The 17,051-nt window shown below is 52.9% G+C and overlaps 1 protein-coding gene across 1 annotated transcript in view; it reads left to right on the top strand.

Annotated features, from left to right (window-relative positions):
* Positions 1-17,051, top strand: part of IGF1R (insulin like growth factor 1 receptor) — a 131,193-nt gene that overhangs the window by 24,262 nt on the left and 89,880 nt on the right. The gene's annotated exons all lie outside the window — the stretch shown is intronic.

Below are 17,051 nucleotides of genomic sequence, written 5' to 3'. Positions count from 1 at the left end.
GGCCGCGGGCTCCTCCTCGGCCCCTGGCCGTGTGCACGGGAGGCAACCGGTGGATGTGTGTGTCTCACGTGTCGACGTTTCTCTCTGTCTCTCACTCTCTCTTCCACTCGCTCTACAAGATCAATGGGGAAATAGGCTCGGGTGAGGGTTTATTAAAAAATCAAATGAGCCGAGACTGGTTTGGCTCAGTGGATAGAGCGTCGGCCTGCGGACTCAGGGTCCCAGGTTCGATTCCGGTCGGGGGCATGTGCCTTGGTTGCGGGCACATCCCCAGTGGGGGGTGTGCAGGAGGCAGCTGATCAATGTTTCTCTCTCATCGATGTTTCTAACTCTCTCTTCCTCTCTGTAAAAAATCAATAAAATATATTTTTAAAAAAATCAAATGAAATAAAAATAGAAGGGAAAGGCGGCGTGACGGGAGGCGGACTCCGGGCCCGAGAGCCGCGGGGATGCTGACGGTGTGCGCACGGGGCCGGCGTGGGCGGCCCGGCCCTCGCCACCCGGCGGCCTCCAGGACGGTGCCCACGGCAGGGCCGCTGGCACCGCCGCGTCCATCCCGGGCGCGGCCTCCGGCTCTTGGCCGTCACCCCGGGGGCCGGCGCGGCACCTACTTGGTGGGAGATTTATTGTCGGGGAGAGACACGTTCCCCCTTGCGCAGAGAACAGCGTGTAATCCCCGGGCCGAGCCAGCCAGGCGGGCCCAGGGATTGTGAAAGACGGGGTTCCCGGGGTCATTCCCACGGCCGTTGCTACCCAGGGCCCTGTCACCACCACCGTGTCCAGCTCCCAGCTGGCAGGGAGGGAGCGCCCTGGGTGGTAGCTCCCCTCTCTCCTTGTCCAAGAAGGCGAGGCCCCGGGTGGGGGAGGAGGAGGGAAACGGTCTTCCAAGCGGAGGCTTGGCCCGCGGCCGCCGCTTGTTGCTCGGGGCCAGTTATTTGCCGGAGCCCAGCCATGTGCCGGGAGGGACCGGGCGGCTCCTGTTGGAGGACCTCGTTCTCTCTGTCTCTCTCTCTTTTTTTAAAAAATATTTTTATTGATTCCAGAGAGGAAGGGAGAGGGAGAGAGAGAGAGAAACATCAATGAGGAGAGAATCATGGACCGGCTGCCTCCTGCACGCCCCCTACTGGGGATCGAGCCTGCAACCCAGGCGTGTGCCCTTGACCGGGAATCGAGCCGTGACCTCCTGGTTCCTAGGTCGACGCTCAACCACGGAGCCACGCCGGCCGGCCGGGCAGAATCTGGTTCCCTTGCTTTCTGGGGGATTCGCCTCGGCACTACCTGCTGTTTTCTTGCTTTTTTGGCTCTTGAGTTCTAGAATGGGCCCTGACTCCCCTATTTTTGTCTCAGATAATCCAGCACCTTGCTGCTAAACTTGAGTCCCGTCGTGGTTTTTTTTTTATTTTTAATTTTTATTGATTTCAGAGAGGAAGGGAGAGGGAGAGAGAGAGAAACATCCATGATGAGAGAGAATCATGGATCAGCTGCCTCCTGCATGTCCCCTATTTGGTATCAAGCCTGCAACCCGGGCATGTGCCCTACACCGGAATCGAACCCGGGACCCTTCATTCCTTGGGCCGACGCTCTGTCCACTGAGCAAAACCAGCCAGGGCCATTATTCCATCTTAACATTTCTCCTCCTCCTCCTCTTTTTTATTTTATTTTAATTGTAAGCACTTCGAGACGGGTGTTTCTTTTGATGAAATGTAACCAGCTCCTAGGCCGGGGGCCTGCCGACGCCAGGGGTCAGGGTGGGGACCTGCAGGTGTGCGGGCGGGAGCCGGAGAGGCCGGTGGCTCCGGGGAGCGCGGGGGGGTCAGCGGGGCGGGCCCCGGCTCCGTGTGATCCCTAAGAGCTTGTCTCTGTCTTCCCCGGGACGCGGCGGACGGCCCCTGCTCCGGTCAGCTGTCCCTGAGTGGGGGAGCTTTATTTAGAAAGGGGGTCACGTGCCCCGGGCCGCATCCCTCTGCCTTTTATGGTCAGGCGTGGAGATCACACGGCGCCCTCCGGGCCGGCCCCCGTCTGCCACCGGGATGGTGAGGCAGCGCGTCCCTGGGTCCCCGGGCCGCCACCCCGCTCCTTCCTCCCGAGAGAGACAGCCTTGTTCTGGGCCCGTGGTCGGCAAACTCATTGGTCCACAGAGCCAAATACCAACAGCACAACGATTGAAATTTCTTTGGAGAGCCACATTTGTTAAACTTAAACTTCTTCTAACACCACTTCTTCAACATAGACTCGCCCAGGCCGTGGTATTTTGTGGAAGAGCCACACTCAAGGGGCCCAAGAGCCGCAGGTGGCTCGTGCGCCGCTGTTTCCCGACCACAGATCTGGGCTGATTGTCACCTGGCAGCAGCGTCCCTCCCCCGGGCTCCCCGACCCCAGGCGTTTGTTTTTAAATAAGGGTCTCATCCTCGGGGACTGGACTCGGCGGGATGACTCCCCCGGGCCGATGCTGCAATCCTAGGAATTTGGAAACCAGCTGGGGTGCCTTCCAACGTCCCCCCTGAGACCGAAGCGTCCGATTGTTCCCAGTTTCTTCTTCTTCTTCTTTTTTTAATAATGTTTATTGTTGAAAGTGTTACATATGCCCCCCTCTTACCTCCTCCCCACTGGCCTCTTTTAGCCCATCCCCGCCCCCACCCCACCCCATCCACCTCAAGCCGTCAAGCGTCTCTCTTTCGTTGCATGCCTATTTCTCTCTCTTTTAAAAAATCGATTTATGTTTCCATATGCAGAGAGAGAGAAACATCTATCTGTTGTTCCACGTGTTGATGCATTCACCGGGTGTTGCTTGTACACGCCCCGGCCGGGGATTGAACCCGCAGCCTTGGCGTATGGGGCCGATGCTCTAACCCAGTGGTCGGCAAACTCACGAGTCCACAGAGCCAAATATCAACAGGACAATGATTGACATTTCTTTGGAGAGCCACATTTTTTAAACTTAAACTTCTTCGAACGCCACTTCTTCAACATAGACTCGCCCAGGCCGTGGTGTTTTGTGGAAGAGCCACACTCATGGGGCCAAAGAGCCGCATGTGGCTTGCGAGCCGCGGTTTGCCGACCACTGGAGCCTCTAACCCACGGAGCCACTAGGCAGGGCCTCATGTCTCTCTCTTGCTTCTCTTGCGTGTATACCAGTGGGCAGGGATGACGTGGCCCGTGTGGGCCCGTGGCTAAGCTCGCCCCGGGCTGCCTTGCTCAGTCTGAGGGCAGAGGGTGGTTCAGAGGTGTGGTTTGGGCGGGAGGGGTGGCGGGTGGGGGCGTGGGGCCGGAAGCAGGACTGGGACATACACCTCCTCCTAAATCTAGCAGGTGGCTGACTTGGGGACTCAGCCTCTAGGAGGCGGGGCCTCTGAGCGCCATCCTAGGGTGGGAGGCGCCCTGGGTTGGAGCCAATGGGAGACCATCGCCAAGGTCGTAGTCGGGGGAACACCCGTGGCAGGAGATGCGTTCTGTCTGTCTGTCTGCCACGCCGGTACGGCAACATGGACGTTTGCAAAAACATACGCTTCTGTACAAAATGGGATTGAAAAGAGTAAACGACATTCCGGTAAGGGCAAGCGGTATCCCGTGGCGAAGGTCGGCGAACGGCGGGGACACCGTGTCCCCCACGCGGGGTCGAAGCTGCCGGGCCTCATCCTCCATCGGTGACACAGGGACGGGCAGAGAAGGCACCAGACAGACCGGCCGGCACACAGTAGGTTCTCAGGAAATGGTGGCAGCTGCTACTCTTTAAAAAAATAATTGAGTGAACCCTGGCCGGTGTGGGTCAGTGGATAGAGCGTCGGTCTGTGGACTGAAGGGTCTCAGGTTCGATTCTGATCAAGGGCACGTCGATCCTGGTCGGGGCTCGTATGGGAGGCAACCAATCGATGTCTCTCTCACATCGATGTTTCTCTCTCTGTGTCTCTCCCCCTCCCTTCCACCCTCTATAAAAATCAATGGGGAAATAGTCTCCATTGAGAGTTAACAACAACAACAAAAACCCAGCAACAACAACAAATAAAAAAAACGCCAAAAAACAAACAACAAGAAAGTTAAGTGAAACTCCAGGATCATCTAAGATCTGAAATCCCGAACACGGAGCTGGGCGGACCGTGTCTGTCTCTTGCCGTAGCCTCCATGGTTTCTCTCTGTTGCTTCTTCTAAATTGCAAAAAAAATACGCCGTTATTATACATAGCGTGGCGCCGTGGAGCCGCGGCTCTTGCGAATTTAATCTAAATTGTTGAAATTCTTGTTTCGGTCCAGATAAGCCATATCTTTAAAGAGCATTCGGGGGGATGAGTACATCTATACCGGAAGCTGGTGGGGCCTGGACGGTTACACGTAAACTCCGTGCACGTGGCTATCCCGCCCTGTGAGTGCCTGTATTCTGCTCCCAAACGTGGTGTTGGGAAGGACTGAAGCAATAGGTACAAGGTTCTCGTTTGGTTCTGATAGTGAATAGCGCCTTCTTAAACTGTGGTTTTACATTTTTTATCTTATTTTTTGTGGGGACAGCAGTCGGGCGGTGACAGAGTGGGCGCAGTTCGGGGTGAAGACAGCAGGGACATACGTTTTGGTGACGAGGGCAGCTCTCACGTGGTCAGGGGAGCTAGCCCTCATAGGCAGGCTGGACACGTGCTTGCTGGGTCTCTCCCTTGGGTAATACCTGCTCCTGTGTGTGTGTGTATGCGTGTGTGTCTATGTGTCATACTAGCTCTGTGTGTGTATGTATGTGTGTATGTATGTGTGTCTATGTGTCATACTAGCTCTGTAGATGTATATGTGTGCATGTGTGTTTATGTCTGTGTAATACTAGCTCTGTGTATATGTGTGCACACATATGTACATGCATACATGCACACACCTTTATGTAATACTAGCTCTGTGTATATGTGCGCACACATACGTACATGCATGCACGCACAGACATAAATGTGTGTGCATGCATGCGTATATGCCTATACATGTGTGTATATATGTATGCATGTGTGTCTGCATGTGAATGTGTGTGTGAATGTGTATATGTGCATGCATGTGTGTATGCACATGTGTTTATGTGTATATGTATGCTTGTGTATATGCATGTGTGACTGTGTGTATGCGTGCAATTGCACACACACCCCACTTTATCCTCCAGTCTCTGCTCCTGTTGGGGCAGTTGGTCATCTCCCTCGCCACCCCCCATCCCCCCCCGTCGGGAAACGAACCCCAGCGTTCTGCGTCCTCCCTGCCGGCCCGCACAGGGACCAGGCGGGTGGAGGTGCGCGGGCGTGCCAGCCCCGCCCGGAAGCCCAGCTCCCGTTTCATCTCCTTATGGAGCAGAAGTCACTTTTGGTTTCTCTGCTTCGGACACAAACCACAGCCCCGTGCCCTCTCCTTTCTCTGGGCTGATTTTTGTGAAATCCACGCTGGAGGGGAACGGCGGCCGCGTTGGGGGGCTCTGGGCTGCCTGATGCTCATCCTGGGGAGACTGACCCGGCGTGGAGCTGCCCCGAGTGTGTGTGTGCAGTTTGTGAGGCTGGGGCGGGGGGAGCCCCTGTAGGAAGGCCCGGGGCTGTGGAGCCTGCCTGCCCTGCGCCCTCTGTGCCCGGGGTCCCTGGGGAGGGGGTGCAGCTGCATCTGCCCTGGGCAGCGGATCTGGAAGTCGAGGCTGCCACTCTGGGTTTGTGGAGAGATGCAGGGAGGACCGTGCCTGGGTTTGAGCAGCTGCGGAGACCAGCGCGTTGGGCTTTAGCATAAAAAGGGTCAACGAACACAAAAGATGGGCAGGTGTCTGGCCGGCGTGGCTCCGTGGCTGAGTGTCGACCTAGGAACCAGGAGGCCACAGTTGGATTCCCAGGTCAGGGCACATGCCCGGGTTGCGGGCTCCATCCCCAGTGTGGGGCGTGCAGGAGGCAGCCGATCCATGATTCTCTCCCATTATGGATGTGTCTCTCTCTCTCCCTCTCCCTTCCTCTCTGACATCCTATCTAATGAAAGAGTAATATGCAGATTGACCATCACTCCAACACACAAGATGGCTGCCCCCATGTGGTCAAAGATCCTGCGCCCATGTGGACACAAGATGGCTGCCACAAGATGGCCAGCAGGGGAAGGCAGTTGGGAGGGACCAGGCCTGCAAGGGAGGGCAGTTGGGGGTGATCAAGCCTGCAGGGGAGGGCAGTTAGGGGCGATCAGGCCGGCAGAGGAGGGCAGTTGGGGGCGACCAGGCCTGCAGGGAAGGGCAGTTGCGGGGGACACAGGCCTGCAGGGGAGAGCAGTTGGGGGAGGACCAGGCCTATAGGGGAGGGCAGTTAGGGGTGATCAGGCCGGCAGGGGAGGGCAGTTAGGGGCAAACAGGCTGGCAGGGGAGCAGTTAGGCATCAATCAGGCCGGCAGGGGAGTGGTTAGGGGGTGATCAGGCTGGCAGGCAGAAGCAGTTAGGGGCAATCAGGAAGGCAGGCAGGTGAGCAGTTGGGAGCCAGCAGTCCTGGATTGTGAGAGGGATGTCCGACTGCCTGTTTAGGTCCGATCCCGGTAGGATCCCTCGAGGGGTCCCAGATTGGAGAGGGTGTAGGCTGGGCTGAGGGACACACACCCCCATGCACGAATTTTGTGCACCGGGCCTCTAGTCAATAATAATAATAATAATAATAATAATAATAATAATAATAGAGATTTGGAAGCAAATAGCCTCCCACACAAAGACACAGTGAAAGCTGAAACTAGAAACACTTCCTGGGCGGGCATAGTGTTCGGATTAGGGTTTCCCTTCACCCCCACAGGTGACTGAGCAGTGGTGAGACGGAGGCAGGACACGCGGCCGGGTCCCCAGGCCTGGGGAAGGCCCGCTGTCTCCCCGGGGCGGTAACCCAGTACACTGTTTTTCTGTTCCGACTTCTTGACCCCCAAGTGGCCCTGGACGCGCTGCTACGTAGACGATATTATTAGGCTCTTAGGCTGGTCCTCAGCTACGCGCCAGGGATATGGTTTCGGGCGCTCTCCTCGGCGAACTTGGAATGACTGGGGGACGTGGAGACGCCTTGTTCCTGCTGGTGGACGCTTTTGAATGACCGTCCCGGGCGGTTGAGCGCAGGTAGCGAGTCGGTGGCGGGAAATATTCCTCGTGCTTTTTTCCGCTCACGAGGAACGACAGGGAGGCCTGCCTTCAGAAGGGTGTACCCCGTATTCAATCTTTTAGCTTTTATTTATTTATTTTTAAATCCTCATCCGAGGATATTTTTTCCATTGTTTTTTAGGGAGAGTAAAAGGGAGAGGGAGAGGCAGAGAGAAACATTGATGTGAGAGAGAGAGAGAGAGATTGATTGCCTCCTACAGGCCCTGGCCCCAGGCCGGGGAACCTGTGACCAAGGTACGTGCCCTTGACCGGAATCGAACCCGGGACCCTTCCGTCCGCGGGCTGACACCCTATGCACTGAACCACACCGGCCAAGGCTGATCTTTCTAGTTTTGTGATGTGACGTCATCTTGTGGGCCTACTGGGTTTCTCGCCCCTCCCTCCTCGACACCACCTCCCTGCTGGCTCTGGTTTGGGGTGCGTCCTGGGAGTCCAGGCTGGGGGGAGTGTCTGACATCAGACTTGTGGATGAGTAGGATCCTGAGCATGTATCACTGTCGCAGGAGAACGCTTCTTTTGCTCCACAAAGCTCAGCACATAGTTCTTACAGGTTGAGGGGGAACATCGCCTCTCGGGGAAGTCGCCGGAAGCCAGAGACGGCTGACTAGGCGGACGATGAACTTCTGTGGGGGGTGGTGGTGGTGGGGGGCTCTAGTAAAGCAATTTCTATCGACAGGCAATGGATAGAACAGCTGAAGCCAGCTGAGTAAGCAGGCTTCCCTTTTTCAGAGACACGTGTTGTGCAGGATTCATTCGATTTTATTTTTTTAAATATTTTTTATTGATTTCAGAGAGGAAGGGAGAGGGAGAGAGAGAGAAACATCAATGAGGAGAGAGCATCATGGATTGGCTGCCTCCTGCACGCCCCAGGATTGAGCCCACAACCTATGCAATCAACTTAAATTGTTTTTCCCTTTAAATATGTTTTATTGATGTCAGGGAGGAAGGGAGAGGGAGAGAGAGAGAGAGAGAGAGAGATACATCAATGAGGAAAGAGAATCACGGATCGGCTGCCTTCTTCACGCCCCCTCCTGGGGATTGAGCTCACAACCCCGGGCATGTGCCCTGACCGGGAATTGAACCGTGACCTCCTGGTTCCTAGGCCGATGCTCAACCCCTGAGCCACCCCGGCCGGGCTCGAGAAGAAGGTCGCCATGGGTTGGGAGAAACAGAGCCCCAGCCCCTTGTGAGGCGGGCATCTTCGTCTCCTTGTTCGCTATCTTTGTTTCCTTGCGGCCTCAGTGCTTTCTGAACAGGGAAGAAGAAAAAAAAATCCATGTCTAAATCCCAGGCATTAGCCAATGTTGATAAAAAGGCACTTTTGCTAATCTGTGGTTAAAGCTCTTCAGAATCTGTTAGAAGGTTCTGCTACATTTCAAGGTTTTGTCGTCCCCCCTCCCCCGCCCCCCACCACCACACACACACAGCTTCTGGAATCCCAGCTGTGAGCCAGACTTCCACGGAGCCTGTGGATCTAACCCAGCCGTGCACACCCCCTCTCGGACACCAGGGTGTGGATCCTGGGGTGCAGAGAGATCCGGCAGGAGGTGGCTTCTCGGGCATGAGGCCTCGGTGTGGGGGAGTGACCCCGGTCCCCATCTCGATCCCTGTGGCCGTTAGTGTCTCAGAAACGACTGTGTTCCTGATTGCAAGTGGCATTCCTGGAGAGGACATAGGCACCTCTTGAGTCTCCTCCTCCAGGCTGTGTCCAAGTCCGTGGGGTGGGTGCCGCCATCCCCTTTAAAATATACACGGAGTGGCCAGATGATGATGATCTCTGAACGCATAATAACCTGGCCACTCAGTGTATATCCTATATAATAAAAGGCTAATATGCAAATTGTCCCCTCGACCAGGAGTTCGACCAGCAGGCAGGCCGGCCAACCGCCCATGTGCCCTCCCCCTGGCCAGGCTGGCCGGACCCCACCCATGCACGAATTCATGCACCAGGCCTCTAATACACACACACACACACACACACACACACACACACACACACTGAGTGGCCAGATTATTATGATCTCTGAACGTATAATAATCTGGCCACTCAGTGTATATCCTATATAATAAAATGCTAATATGCAAATTGTCCCCTCGACCAGGAGTTCAACCAGCAGGCAGGCCGGCCAACCGCCCATGTCCCCTCCCCCTGGCCAGGCTGGCCGGACCCCACCCATGCATGAATTCATGCACCGGGCCTCTAATACACACACACACACACACACACACACACACTGAGTGGCCACATTATTATGTGTTCAGAGATCATGATAATCTGGCCACTCAGTGTGTGTGTCTCCTGAGAAGGTCCCGCCGCTGTTGTAGAAAAAGCTGGATCTTCATGTAAATGCAGCGGAAAAGGCGTAGACTGTTGGCATGTTGTGTGATCCCGCGGGCCTGCCTTTAAAAAGAGCGTGGATGCTGCTGAGTGCTGGGGTAATCATTACATGGTCCCCCACGGGGACTCTCCGAACGTGGGGAGCATTTACTTTGCACGGGAAGGGGCTGGAGGTGCTGGGTGACCCTCACCGCTACCCTCGCACTGTTTTCGCTCCGTTGGGTTTCTTTTATTCTTTTCCAAGGTCATCAGGCACCATCTGGACCGATAGGGTGATGGTCCATATAAAAATAATTTTTGTTTTGTTTTGGTTATACTTCTTGGCATTTAAAAGACAACAACCGTGTGTGTGTGTTTCTAAGGTAGCTTTTCCTACATCTGAGGGCCCTGCCCTGAGAGCCGGCTCTGTGTGAGGTCTTAGCAAACGCTCCAGCCCCCCAGGGACATGGGCTGGGGACCTCCTTGCCTTTCCTGCTCAGGAATAGAGGCACGGAGTCACCTTCAGCCCCTGGAAGAGTCCAGCTGTAGGCCCTGGCAGGGACTTTGATCTAGAATGCCTTTGGGAGGATGAGAGAGAGAGAGAGAGAGAGAGTGTGTGTGTGTGTGTGTACATGCGCGTGCACCCATGAATGCATGCGCGTGCATGCGGCAGGCTTGGCTGAGGTTTTCCCTGCGTGACCCTTGGAAGGAACTCCAGTTTCTGCAGGTCCCTGATTTTGTAATGAAGAATTTATGGGATCACAAGGGGGCCCATGTCTTAACAGCCCAGTTCAAAGCAGAATTTGTGCCAGTGGTTCCCCGAAATTTCTCAAATAGGGTGCCTTGTCCCTCTAGCCCACTGGGTGCTGGTGTTGAATGCTTTTACTGGCGAAAGAGGCAAGATTGCATAACGGAAAGGATGTTTTTAAAAATCAGAGTCTACCCCTGCTTTATAGGCATTGCGCTGGCCCGATCGCCTCACCTGTCTGGGAAATGAAGGTGTTGGACCACATCAGTGGTTTTTACAAAAAAAAAAAAAAAATAGTTTTTTAACCAAACCCCTAGGAAGACATAGATTTACATCATGACCGCAGGACAAAATTGAGTATAGAATTAAAATAATTCTAAAGCACATCTTACAGGACACAGGGCTCGCTCCTCCTACTTAGGTAGTCCCACCTATTTCTTATTCTATTCTTTTTTAAAAAATATGTATATATATTTGTATAGATTTCAGAGAGGAAGGGAGAGTGAGAGCGAGATAGAAACATCCATGATGAGAGAGAGTCATGGATCGGCTGCCTCCTGCACGCCCCACACTGGGGATCGAGCCCACAACCTGGGCATGTGCCCTGACCGGGAATCAAACCGTGACCTCCTGGTTCCTAGGTCAACGTTCAACCACCGAGCCACGCTGGCTGGGCTCTGACGTGATTCTTACTGGCTCTTCCCAGAGGAATGGGAGGATTTTTAAGAATTTGAGTCTGTGTTCCCAGTGGTATGTTATGGTCCACCTACAAGCATTTTTGAGTAGCTGAGATCTGCTGTCTCTCGGATAATTTATAGCAATTTTCATTTTCTAAAAGAATGTCAAGTCAGTTATTGAACTAGGAAAACAGAAATCATGGCCAACGCGATACCTTCTTGTTTTCCCCTCATACTTTCTTTTTTATACAAACGAACAAACAAAAAATATGAAAGAATGTTACCCTCTCACTGTAACTGAATTATGTTATACTGCACGCCCCCGACTGGGGATCGAGTCCACAACCCGGGCATGTGCCCTTGACTGGAATCGAACCCGGGACCCTTTAGTCCGCAGGCTGACGCTCTATCCACTGAGCCAAACCACCTAGGGCAAGTGTCACTTCTTTTTTTTTTTTTTTAATGAAACCAATGTTCTTTTTTTAAAAAAATTCTATTGGTTTTTTACAGAGAGGAAGGGAGAGGGATAGAGAAACATCGATGAGAGAGAAACATCAATCAGTTGCCTCCTGCACACCCCCCACTGGGGATGTGCCCGCAACCAAGGTACATGCCCTTGATGGGAATCGAACCTGGGACCCTTGAGTCCGCAGGCCGATGCTCCGTCCACTGAGCCACACCGGCCAGGGCCAGTGCCACTTCTTTAGGTGACTCGTACTGCTGTGTCTGGCTTTGGAAAATAAATACCAGTCAGCCGGCTGTCAGCACAACGGAGGAAGATGGGAGTGTGTCTGTGCAACTTGCCGTTGATGAGACGCAGGCGCACAGACCCACGGAACCATCGAGGCGGCCGTGAAGGAGCTGACCCCAGACCCGGGTCACTGCGGACTTAGCTGGGAGCTCACAGAGCGACCTAAGCCTCCGGCCCAGGGGTGAGCTTGGTGAATCGGTGCGTGGTTTGGACGAACCGGTGACCACCGCTGTGAACATTAACTGCGCTTCCGTGACACCAGCGGGCTCACTGGGTGACCTTCGCACGTCTCCTTGGCTTTGAATGAGAACTAAGTTAATACGCTGCGTGCAGGAGGTAGCCGATCAGTGATTCTCATCATTGATGTTTCTCTCTCTCTCTTGCTCTCCTTTCTTCTCTGACATCAGTAAGAATATATTTTTTTTTAAACACTCAAAAGAAATATCAAAGAAAGGTATTTAATAGTGCTTACATCTTCGTGTTGTTGTTTTTAAAGTCATACACTCTGTAAATAATGACTTGGCGCTGTAGGGATGTATTTTAGAGCAGCCGTCGCCAACCTTACGGACCTCACGGACCACCAGTGGCCCGAGGACCACCGGTCGGCGAGCGCTGTTTGAGAGTAACTGTGAGTTCTTAGCTGACACTTTTGGGCTGACCTGTCCATTTTCCTTTCCATGAGAGCCGTCTCCATTGTGGATCTTCTTTTTTTTTATTTTAATTTTTTTTTATTGATTTCAGAGAGGAAGGGAGAGGGGGAGAGGGATAGAAACATCAATGATGAGACAGAATCATGCCTCCTGCACGCCCCCTACTGGGGACTGAGCCCACAACCGGGGCATGTGCTCTTGACCGGGAATCGAACCGTGACCTCCTGGTTCACAGGTCGATGCTCAACCACTGAGCCCTGCCGGCCCAGCTCTAATCTATTCTTCACACTATAGCCAGGCCTATTTTCTTTCCTTTTTTTAAAAAAAAAAAATATATATATATATATATATATATTTTATTTTATTGATTTTAGAGAAGAAGGAAGAAGGAGAGAAAGAAAAATATCAACGACGAGAATCATTGATTGGCTGCCTCCTGCACGTCCCCCACTGGGGACCGAGTCCGCAACTCAGGCATGTGCTCTTGGCCAGAATCGAACCCTCCAGTCCGCAGGTGGATGCTCTATCCATTGAGCCAAACCGGCTAGGGCCGTGGTTGGCAAACCGCGGCTCGCGAGGCACATGTGGCTCTTTGGCCCCTTGAGTGTGGCTCTTCCACAAAATACCACGGCCTGGGCGAGTCTATGTTGACGAAGTGGCGTGAGAAGAAGTTTAAGTTTAAAAAATGTGGCTCTCCAAAGAAATTTCAATCGTTGTCCTGTTGATATTTGGCTCTGTGGACTAATGAGTTTGCCGACCACTGGACTAGGGCATCCTTTTTTTATTTTATTTATTTATTTATTTTTTTAAATGCAAACATGATCCTCTCTCTCTCTCTCTCTCTCTCTCTCTCTCACACACACACACACACACACACACACACACACCACATCTGTTTAATATCTGACACTGATTTCCCATTGCTCATATGGTAAACATGCAACTCTCAACATGAAGCCCTCAGCCCTGCGGTGGGCTGGCCCCCGCCCGCCCCGCCCCGCCCCATCCCCACCGCAGGCGCTTTACACATGATTTCCTTCCCGCCGGGTCTCTCCGCACCACGCCCGGCCTCTGCGCCCCCAGCACAGCTGCGATGTTCAATTTGCCTGTGGCTGCCGTGATGAATGGGTCTCCCCATGCGAGTGCACGTGGGGCGTCGCCAACGTATGCAAATGCCTCCTGGGCGCCCCGGGAGCGTGTCCTGTGTGTTTATGTGATGATTGAGCCGAGGAGGGAAGAGATGAGGGAGTCATCAGCCTGCCTGCTCCCGGGGGCACGGACTCCCAATTGACCTGGAAGGGGCGTCGTGAGAACTTGACCATGGATGAGTCTGTGTGTCGTGGATGCATCTGTGTCATGGATGCATCTGTGCGCCTGCATCTTATCAACACGCTCCCACCGTCCCCCGTGATGTCGACAGCCAGCTGATTGGTATTTCTTTTCTGGAGGCAGACACACCAGTGCGAGTCCCTTAAAGAAGTGGCACTGCCATAGCCGGTGTGGCTCAGTGGATAGAGCCTCGGCCTGCAGACTGAAGGGTCCCAGGTTTGATTCCGGTCAAGGGCATGTACCTTGGTTGCGGGCACATCCCCAGTAGGGAGTGTACAGGAGGCGGCCGATCGATGTTTCTCTCTCATCGATGTTTCTAACTTTCTATCCCTTTCCCTTCCTCTCTGTAAAAAAATCAATAAAATATATATATTTTTAAAAAGAAGTGGCACTTAAAGGAAATTGTAAAAAGAACCTACGTCCCGTGAAATGGGGATTTGCTTACCCCGTTAAAGGCACTCGTTTGTGAGGGCGAATGTTAGGCGAATGTTTGTGACAAGTGCAAATAACACGAATTAGAAACCATCCCAAATGACCAGTACCTCTTTTTTTTAAAAAAAAAAAAATTATATTCCCCCTGCCGGTGTGGCTCAGTGGTTGAACGTCGACCTATGAACCAGGAGGTCACGGTTCTATCCCCAGGCAGGATGGGTCAGCGAAAGAAGAGAGGAAAGCACCAACCCTAGCCGGTTTGGCTCAGTGAATAGAGCGTCAGGCCGGGGACTGAAGGGTTGTGGGTTCGATTCTGATCAAGGGCACATACCTCAGTTTGCAGGTTCGATCCATCCCCGGCCCTGATCGGGGGCCTGTGCAGGAGGCAACCCATCGATGTGTCTTTCTCACATTGATGTTTCTCTCTCTCCCCCTCTCCTCCCTTCCTCTTCCACTCTCTCTCTCTCCCTCTAAAAATCAATGGGAAAATATCCTCAGGTAAAGATTAACCAAAAAGAAAAGAAAAGAAAAAAGAAAAGGGAAAAGCTCTAATAAGATCCAGAGACTCCAGGACGGCCCCACAGCACAGATAGATGACAGATGGACGGACTCACTTGGGATACAAGCAAGGACAGACGGTCCCCAAGATGGGGGTCACGCAGTCTGCTCCCCACGTTACGCCTTAGGACGTGGCATTGACTGTGGGCTGGGAGTCTGTTTCCTCGTTTGACCCGGGGACGCTGAACTCGAGAGAGATTTAGGAACTGTGCCCAGTGGCCCCCAGTCACCCCCCCCTTACCCCGCCCCCCTGGCGCCCCCCCCCCCCCCCCCCGCGCCCGGTGGAATGCTGGCCTTGGACTCTGACCCCGAGGCCTGGGCAGAGCTGTCTAATGACTCCCCCCCACCCCGCCCCCCGCCAGTCCGTCCAGTTGAACATGAACTTGATGCTTCAGGGCACGGTTGCATCTATTTTAATGACGCGTTCCTTCTTTACGAATATTAACGAGTGGGGAGAGGGGGGGGAAGCTGAGCGCTTTTCCAGTTAAAAAACAGAACAAAACATAACGAAAAACAGCAATGGCTGCGTATTGATTTACTCCACTGAGCTGTCTCCCGAATGAGGGGGGCGGAATTTATACTTTGTTACACTCTTGCAGTTACAAAGCCACGGCCATGCATTTGTTACAAAAACAGGGCTAGCGCCCTAACCGGTTCGGCGCTATGGATAGAGCGTCTGCCGTGGACTAAAGGGCCCCGGGTTCGATTCCGGTCAAGGGCACGTACCTCAGTTGCTGGCTCGATCCCCAGCCGGCCTCGGTCAGGGCGCGTGCAGGAGGCGACCAGTCGATGTGTCTCTCTCACATCGATGTTTCTCTCTCTCTCTCTGTCTCTCCCCCTCCCTCCCACGCTCTCCGCCTCATGACACCTTTCTAAAGGAATCCCGCTGCCCCCAGCAACCTCAGCGGCTGCCCTTCCATTCTGCAGGGACCTCTTCATGGACCTCCTTGGTAAAGCCTGGGTGTTTCCTGCTCGTCTTGCTGTGCGGGGCCAATGGGGAACGCGCTCTCCCCGAGTGCGGAAGTGAAAGTTTACACCGCATCTTAAAATATTTGTATTTCTGTGTGTTCTCCGTGACAGAGAGTCATTGGGGTCACCCTGACATTTCATCTGGCTACACAGCATGGCTCTCAGGAAAAAAAATAAATAAAAATAACCTCCAGCAGGTGAATCGGAGGGCTCGATGCCTGGTAACCACCGCGGGGGGAGGGGGAGAGAGAGAGAGAGAGAGAGAGAGAGAGTTCATCGCGATGCGTTTATTCCTGTCTGAATCCCCCGCGTGTCCACTCGGCCTTCCCTTTCCAGAATTGCCATCCGCGGGCCGGGGCCTCTCGCCGGTTACTTCATAATGAATGGTTACAAATTGTTTGTGTATGTGTGTAATTAGCGTGTGATAGCAATCACCCACCGGGCGAGCGACATTGTAGCGACGTCAAGTCACTTGCAATTATGCCTAACAGGAAAATTAATTATGTAACCTGCTCCTGCCGGGCTTGGCCCTGGCGATTAGATGGGGCTGATCCTGGGCTGGGCCGGGCCGGGCCGGGGACAGACGGTGTGGCGTAACCTTTCTCATTTTCCTGGACAGACGAGTTAGTTCCCCGTCATGTTCACTGTATCACCTGGGAGAATCTCGGGCTTATTGTCGATGGAAAACATAAGTATTTTCAGGTCTTTGATTCCTGCTTTTAGAGAGAGAGAGAGAGAGAGAGAGAGAGAGAGAGAGAGAGACCCACCTGTGTGGCTCAGTGGTTGAGCGCTGTGAACCAGGAGGTCACGGTTCGATTCCCCGTCAGGGCCATATGCCCGGGTTGTGGGCTCGATCCCCAGTGTGGGGCGTGCAGGAGGCAGCCGATCCATGATTCTCTCTCATCACGGATGTTTCCATCTCTCTCTCCCTCTCCCTTCCTCTCTGAAATCAATAAAAGTATTTAAAAGAAAAAGAATTTAAGTTGATTACGTAGTTACACATAATATTATTATAAATTTTTGATATCCACGGTCATACCCCCTTTCTCATTACTAATGCACATTTTCGCTTTTGTTCTTTTTTTCCCCCCCTCTACGCTTTTCAAAGAACGAGGTATATTTTGCATTCCTCTTACTTTTTAATTTAATTCAGCATGCAATCTTCATGAGCTCACTTCTGCTCTTCCTTTTGTTTTACTTTATGGAATCGAATGCCTGTCTCCTTTTTGCTTTTAGTCTTCTTTAAAAAAAATGTCATTTGCAGCTGCAAGTTTTCTTCGGGAACAGCTTTTGGAGAATGAATCTCCTATTTGGTTATTTCCTGAATGGTTTGTAATGAAAATATTTACCTGTCCTTTGAATCTGAGATCATTTAGAAGCATGCCACTAAATTTCCTTTGGGGTATTATTTAATATTTTATCTTATTTATTTATTTGAAACATATTTTTATTGATTTCAGAGAGGAAGGATGAGGGAGAGAGAGAGAAATATCAATGATGAGAGAGAATCATGGACCGA

This window comes from Cnephaeus nilssonii (assembly GCF_951640355.1).
Source record: "Cnephaeus nilssonii genome assembly, chromosome: 24".
In the NCBI taxonomy this organism is placed as follows: Eukaryota; Metazoa; Chordata; class Mammalia; order Chiroptera; family Vespertilionidae; genus Cnephaeus; species Cnephaeus nilssonii.
Note: the sequence above shows the minus strand (reverse complement) of the source record. Positions and strands in the feature narration are given on the sequence as shown.